The sequence below is a fragment of the Opisthorchis viverrini genome (genome assembly GCF_000715545.1).
Source record: "Opisthorchis viverrini unplaced genomic scaffold opera_v5_247, whole genome shotgun sequence".
NCBI lineage: Eukaryota > Metazoa > Platyhelminthes > Trematoda > Opisthorchiida > Opisthorchiidae > Opisthorchis > Opisthorchis viverrini.
Window position 1 is genome coordinate 516,251 of NW_008751901.1, and position 7,368 is coordinate 523,618.

At 46.1% G+C, this 7,368-nt stretch overlaps 1 protein-coding gene across 1 annotated transcript in view; it reads right to left on the reverse strand.

Moving 5' to 3' along the window:
• The window catches only part of T265_08913 (hypothetical protein), a gene marked incomplete at both ends in the record, with an annotated part of 19,215 nt that overhangs the window by 10,781 nt on the left and 1,066 nt on the right, over positions 1–7,368 (reverse strand). The window lies entirely within an intron of this gene.

The window sequence follows — 7,368 nt, forward strand, 5'->3', positions numbered from 1 at the left end:
ATTACAACAATGGTAATATTAGTATTACCAATGTTTCTTCCCAACTGGTGGGTGGCCTATCGTCAAACATGATTGTAATGGTACACTCAGAATAAAAGCACGACTGGCGGGGTTTCTGGGTAGCGTTTATTGCGCGAAAAAAGGATAGTGTCATAATGAGTGGTTATTATCCGATGTGGACGTTAGGGTTTCAAGGTGGCGACCGAAAACAAAATGAAGGAGAGAAAAATAAGAAGCATCCTTCCTGACAAATGACAAAAAACTAAAAATTGTAGAAAAGCAGGAACCAGAACAACGAATTTTGTGGATCGGCATGGTTGGCCTAATCCAGGCGATCAATTTGAACTTGAATTCAAGGCCACCGCTGAGGCCTCCCGGCCATTGTCACGAAAAGCGTAATGGGAGATGATGAGGTAGAGGGATTAACATGCGGATGAAGTGTAGCAGGAATATCATAATCACAATATACAGTGAAACTATAGAGACCCACTGCTGCTTCTGCTATGATGGAGTTGTGGGGAAAGGTTCATTGGAAGAGTAAGTTGATGATAGCACACAAGCCGGAACGCGAACTTTACGGAAAATTATTAAATGTGTAGATAGCGCGGGCTGAGAGTTCACCAAAATGGTTAAATTCGAACGAGAAGTTAAGCGGACTCGAATGGACACGTTTTGGTGGTGGCCGGGACCGAGTGAAGAGTTTGTCCGTATTTGCCGGTAATTAAACAAGCGGACCAGGGGGTACGGTCAAGAGTAGTAGGGGTATAGTTGCGGTGACAGACTCTTGATGCAGCACAAACATTTTTCCGAAGGCAGGTAGAAGCGGTAGGGGGAATGCAATCCTTCGAGTGTAGTCTTTTATCACTGCTCTAATTTTTTACACGACCGCCACCCGTACTCGGACAGTACACTCCAAAGGATGATACCTTCACATTCTCGGGGCCTAAAGCTTCTCTTTTCAAAATTCACACAGTAACAGCTAACCATCTTTATTCCACAGTTACTCACCTTGAACAGAAACTAACTTGTTTTTGGAGTTAGGCTTTTCAGTTCTCTTATAGTGCGTCAGGCGAGATGCCTCTTGTTTTGCCCTCCTTCATTTTGTTTTCGCTCGCCACCTTGAAACTCTAACGTCTACATCGGATAATAACCACTCCTTATGACGCTGTCCTTTTTTGCGCAATAAACGCTACCCAGAAACCCCGCCAGTCGTGCTTTTATTCTCAGTGTGCCATTATGATCTTGCCTGACGAAATGCCGCCCACTAGCTGGGAAAAAATAGGATTGCTAGTCAAAATATTATCGGTTCTGAATTCAGTCGACTTTTGACTGTGTTGCTAACTGATGTTTTCACGCAGTCTAACATGCTTGTGTTAGGTCGGAATGTCTCGATTTAGATTTTTTACAATCGGCTGGCGTTCAACCATCGGGAGTTGGCAAGATTTATCAGCGATTCCATGCACTCCGTTGTTCCAGCTCATCATCGTTAGCAAATTCTAAATTAACACGCAGTAGAATGTTTGTCCCTCCACCTGGCTTTTTTCGGGCAAGGCCAGTTCGACAGTATTAGCCCAGCCAACTGAGATGCCAGCATAAAACACCCTGGGTTCTGCAGGCGGTCAAAGAATAAGATCTGGAACTTTATTCTGGACCGCATCTGACTCGGTCTCCAGATCCGACAAAGGGGTCCCATCGGTCATTTTCCGACTCTTCCAACACACCCAAGTGATATCACCATCCGAAAATCGTCAGCTCATATCAGTTACTGGTGCTCTTTCTGTGATCGAACTACATCACGGGTTCTCCGAGGGGTCGTCGTGTAAATCAAGAACACTTTGTGATGTCGTGCCCCCCACTTATTTAGACCCATAACTGACGGCATTATTTCGCCACTATTACCCCCTCGAAGCCCGTTATTCCAGGCGAAACAGCTCACAAGCCCATTTTTTACGCGTTCGCTGGCTATTCAACTCCCTGGTTCCTGGATTTTGGAACTTCGGTCGGTTAATCTTCCCGGGGAGAGTTGTAGTGCCAGGAAATTTCACGAAAACTATCGGCGAAGCATCTCTGAGTAAGTGAAATTTCAGTCTTACGAGCAAGGTGAAAAGTACTCGCAAGTAACCTGTATACACTGCTACGGTGCTCGGATAATACTGGGAATACTCAGAGTGACGCGCAACCTGGCCCTCAACACACAAGATGAACATGATCCCCATGAGACTAATGGGACCCCAGATGTTGCAATACGGATCGTTGCGTGCAGTAAAAATATACAGCACAGTGAGGATAAAATAATTTCATCTTACCTTGCTAGTGAACACCGAACTCGGTGGGTAAATAAGAATCACCTCGAGCGACGTCTCAGCTCAACGCTGAATGTAGTTGGTAAACGGTGCGTTCACACAAAGTGATGAGCAAGATAATGATCGTAAAACTATTTCTTAGTATAAGGAATTGCGCACATCAGACGCTACCTTCATAAAAGTGTAGTCAGTGATGGAAGGAGAGTTTAGATCTGGAAATCACGCTTGAAGATTAGCGGTGTAAACGTTGGTTTACTCCTACGCCATGAAGAGGTGAACGAAGTATCAAGCACGAATGAATATCACTAACACTAGGGCCATTTGGCGTAAACCCGATAACTAATTGAACACTTTAGCGTCCACAGGCTGTGTTGCTCATCAATAGATGTCCCACGCTGGTATTGATGTCGGCGAGCTAAATATGCAAATATACACAAGCACACGCCTTCGTCATTTGGCGAAACCCGATAACTAATTGAACACTTTAGCGTCTACAGGCTGTGTTGCTCATCAATAGATGTCCTACGCTGGTATCGATGTCGGCGAGCTAAATATGCAAATATACACAAGCACACGCCTTCGTCACTATTATCACCACACTCAGACGGTCGAGCTGCAACCTTTGTTACCACATTCATGCTCTCGCCTACTATCCTCAATGGCGTTTTCCACTTCAGTACTACAAATTACTTTGGCTCACGCTGGATCTTTAGACTAAATCCGGCTGGGTTGCGGCCTCATCCACTGAACCCATTTTTACGGTCGGGAACCATTTATATCTTATCTATTACATAAACACGCCGGACAGAACAAATTTCGGTGCTAATATTGGCAAACCTCAACTACCAAACAAAGAAGTAGAGCGAAGTTCCGACCCTGAATGTTACCACCATCTCTTCAAATGCGTTTAAATTGCCGGGATGGCGACAACAATCCTCCAAGCTGAGGAGAATACGAACCGGCGAGCGCATGCCAGTCCTGGCCCATACCCTCACAAATAATTGTGGCGCAGTAGCCCAGGGTGCCATCCACCCAAACGGGTACAGAGACCACACCACTCTTGGAGCACGTGTAATACTAGCACTACACTTGTGCAACAAATTCCCCGCACTTTACACACCACCGTGGTGATCACTCCTGCATGTGGAATCTACTGGGATTGGTTAACTGAACTCTTCCACTGAATTTAATCCATGCCCGTACTTTACACACCACCATGGTGATCACTCCTGCATGTGGAATCTGCTGGGATTGGTTAAGTGAACTCTTCCACTGAATTTAATCCATGCCTCTAGAAATCGACCTTGACTCTATGCTTATCTGGTCTATTTTAAAGGTCAAACTTTAAAGCAATCAGGGAGGCCGGAGCACCGAACGGCGCAGCCTCCAAACCTGTGGGCGATGAACGCTACTTGTTATGTACAAAATCCAAGAAAAAGGCATGGTCACAACCAAACGTTACAAAATTAACCTCTTATCTCTGCTTGCGCAATTCTGGAGATCCGGATTTCTCTGTAGGGTGGGAGGAGTCGATAACATTTGGTGACCTTGTGAGAAGACTGTTGCTCACTCAGGCTACTGGATGTTAATGTGAGCCGACGAATGTGAGGCTCAAGCTATACGCACAAACCTAGTCCAACGGCGACCAACGGCACACTAAACTTTACTCCCTGTTGACTACCTTGGCCATTTTGTGAAACTGCTAGGACAGTGCCTATGAGCAACGCCGATTATTAGGCTTCAGCTGTGCACGGTATCCCAACCTAAAAGCCAGCGATGGCCCCTCATAGACACAGCTCTGCGCGCTCCGATTGTCTTCTACCTATAGTAAATGTCGGGCCAGTACCACTCAGCTATGCACGGTATCCCAACCTACAAGCCAACGCTGGCCCCTCATAGTCACAGCTCTGCGCGCTCCGCTTGTCTGCTACCTATAGTAAATGTCGGGCCAGTACCAATGCGGGCCGATAAAAATGAGGCCCCAACCATGCGTGATATCCTAATCTAACGGCCAACAACGGCCCATATTGCTCGTAACTATGGTCGACATCGCCAACCTTGGCTACCTATCTTAAGTGCTAAGTCTGTATCTATGTGCGACGCTGAGTATGAGGACTCAGCTTTGCACAGTAGCCCAGTCCAACGGCCAAAGACGGCTACTCATACTCATAATTGCACTCGATTCCCACTGCCGAGGCTACCTATGGTAATTGCTGGGCACTTGCGCGTGCTTGTAGCTGAGTACATTGGCACGGCACTTCCGCACTCAGTTTGATGGCACACCCACAAATAACCCCTTCCTTCTCTTGACAGTACCCTATTGCCCACTTGTTCCGTTAATTGCAACTACGAGCAAACGCAGGCTTCATTCTGACCTCAACTTTATGATCACGCCGGTATGCCAAACACCAATTTGGAATAAACATCATTATTGTAAACTGACGACTTGTGTGCTCAAAGTGCACACTAAAGAACGCGAAGATTTTGGTTAGTTCATCCAAAGGTACCTGCGACATTTCCTCCTCTTCGAAGGTGAGAACGATGTCCTCATCCTCCAGATCGACAAAATTTTTGGAGTAGCATATTTGGAAACCGGGTTCAGAAGACAATTCAGCGTTTGTCTTGTTATCTCGTTGGTCACGAAATTAAGTAGACATAGAGAAAAGGCCCACGACGGACACCGCTTTGTGTACGGAGGCTTTTGGAGCTCCCCATATAGTTCGTTTGCCTATTCCGCAACCCCTGTCCGTGACGATGAAGAAGACTGCACGGTTGACAACGCTCACTAAACGCAAACCGTCCCCCAAAATATACTCATTCCGCATGACAGATCATAATCCGCCCTCTGCAAGGAAGGAATGAGAGACTGAAATGGAAGCAACTTTGCTCAGACGCCTGCGTTTCGGACCTGAGGCTGCCCTGTTTGTGGCATGCACGTCGAGCAATCCACAAACGAATCGAAAACTTCACTGATAGAAGAGAACGAATGCTAACAGAGGCTTTAAAAATACACGCAAAATGCCGCCTCAGGGGCCACCGGTTTTTCAAAGCTCAACGCATATATTCAGGCTCCATTCTGAGACTAACTGCCACTACGCGCGCAAAACTAGTGTTTTAACGGCTCCGGTTGATGGAAGCATTGTCTCTATTAAAGCAATGTGAAGTTTTGTGTAAAAGCTGATCAGTTTACGTAGTTTCTGACGTATTTGATCTGCAAATAATCGAAAAACGACTTAGACAATAATCACGCCTATAAAGCCCGCGTAAACTCAAGTTAGATTGGGAATTTGCGACCTCGATATGGAAACCTCTTCTGTAGTTGCGGCAAGCGTCCCGCCGGTGTCAAGGAATTCGTCACAGCGACTTCAAACTTAGACTGCAGTTGCCTAAACGCCATGTAGAACTGTTGTTTATCCAAGCAGGCTGGTCCCCAATATACATTCAAACGGTTTTCCAACGAAGGGGAAGTTATCCGTTAACCTACGTCTGCCTGACTCTCTATGTTAATCTCCGTCTCGCCCAGATCCAGCTGCCACAGAAACGCGTATCCCTTCTCCGATTATGGCAAACTGGACGATCGTTACAGGGCCGTACATAAACCGAAGCATATCAGTGCAGTGACGCCAGAGCACTGTCATACCCAGTGTGATGTCAATCCCGCAGCTATTTTCTTCAGAATCCCGAGCACAACCCCTCGGTTACTCGAGCCAACAGTCGCAACTACTAGGAAATTTCACATCCGGCACGGTCTCTGGGACGAGTTCTTTTGTACCCGAAGAATTTTCTGTCAAATTTGGGCAGACTGGTTTTCTGCTAAAATTTAGGCTTGCCTCTTCCATAAGTTCAAATCCATATACGGTTTTCGGTTCGCTGTATGCATTAGCACCATATTCCCACACAAGATACCCCTGCACCTGACTTCCACACAACAGTGCAACCAGTGGGTCTGCTTAGTTTGAGGATAAACCCTATTTTTGAGACAAAACTCACCATTTGCCCCCAATTAGAATTATTCCATCTCCATCTCCACTTTTGTCCGTTGTGACTCGGGCCAACTACACAACCACACAGAGTCACTCATGGCCAGCAATGGTTTTCAGTGTCAACTGATGCCAGCCGGCTATTTCTTTGAACTAGTCGGACCTCATGCCCACTGCGCCCTACAGGTTTGGAAAGAAACCCATTATTATTTCGTCGGATGTTTCCCACTGTTTATGACATTGTTCTCTTTTCTCGCAATCCGTACTACCCGCAAATCCCGCAGTCATGCTTCATTTTGACTGTAAACACATGATCATGCTAAACGGTATGCAACCCACAAGTTGAGAATAAACATTACTAAGATTAGAAACAAGCAACACCACCAGATATATCTGCTCTCATCTCTGCAAGCTCCGGGCTACCCTAGTCGCGTACAGTCTGTCCAATGCACGTCTTTCTTATTCATATACGCTAACGGTAGCCCGCATCAACCGCATACCTATTGTCTGCATCTGAATATCGATTTTCGTTTTTGAAATCGGGCATTGTCGCCTTATTGAATTAGCTAGGGACTGTGACGAAATTTGACTGTCTGTTATTTTGGCCGGCATCCTAACCCATATCAAAGTGCTTTCTAGCAGACTTTTTGACACTTTTCCCAATTTTGAGTCCGCAATATAGACACGACTGTCTCACTGCCTTGTTTGAATGGCAGCAATGAACCACCGTGAACACTAGAAGGAACCAAGAATATCCTATTCTATTTCAGTCTGTCTAATTGGTGCGAGGACTTGAAAGCAATGGCCGCCTTGTTATGCCATCTGATTGTTCTGCCCACGAACACAACATTTCATCCAACGACACTATTGGTGGCTCGGTGCGGAATATCGCGATACATGTATAATTGTAAGTAACTACTCGTAAGGTTACCGAAAATCCATCGACAGCCCACGACCGGTTTCGCCCTCCTTGGGGCTCATCAGGTGGGCGCAGTCCCCGGGTTTCCGTCAACCGTATGTTCTACTTGAAACCAAATTGCACGAAATTAGCGAATATACACTCATCTGCAAACTAATTTGGTTCT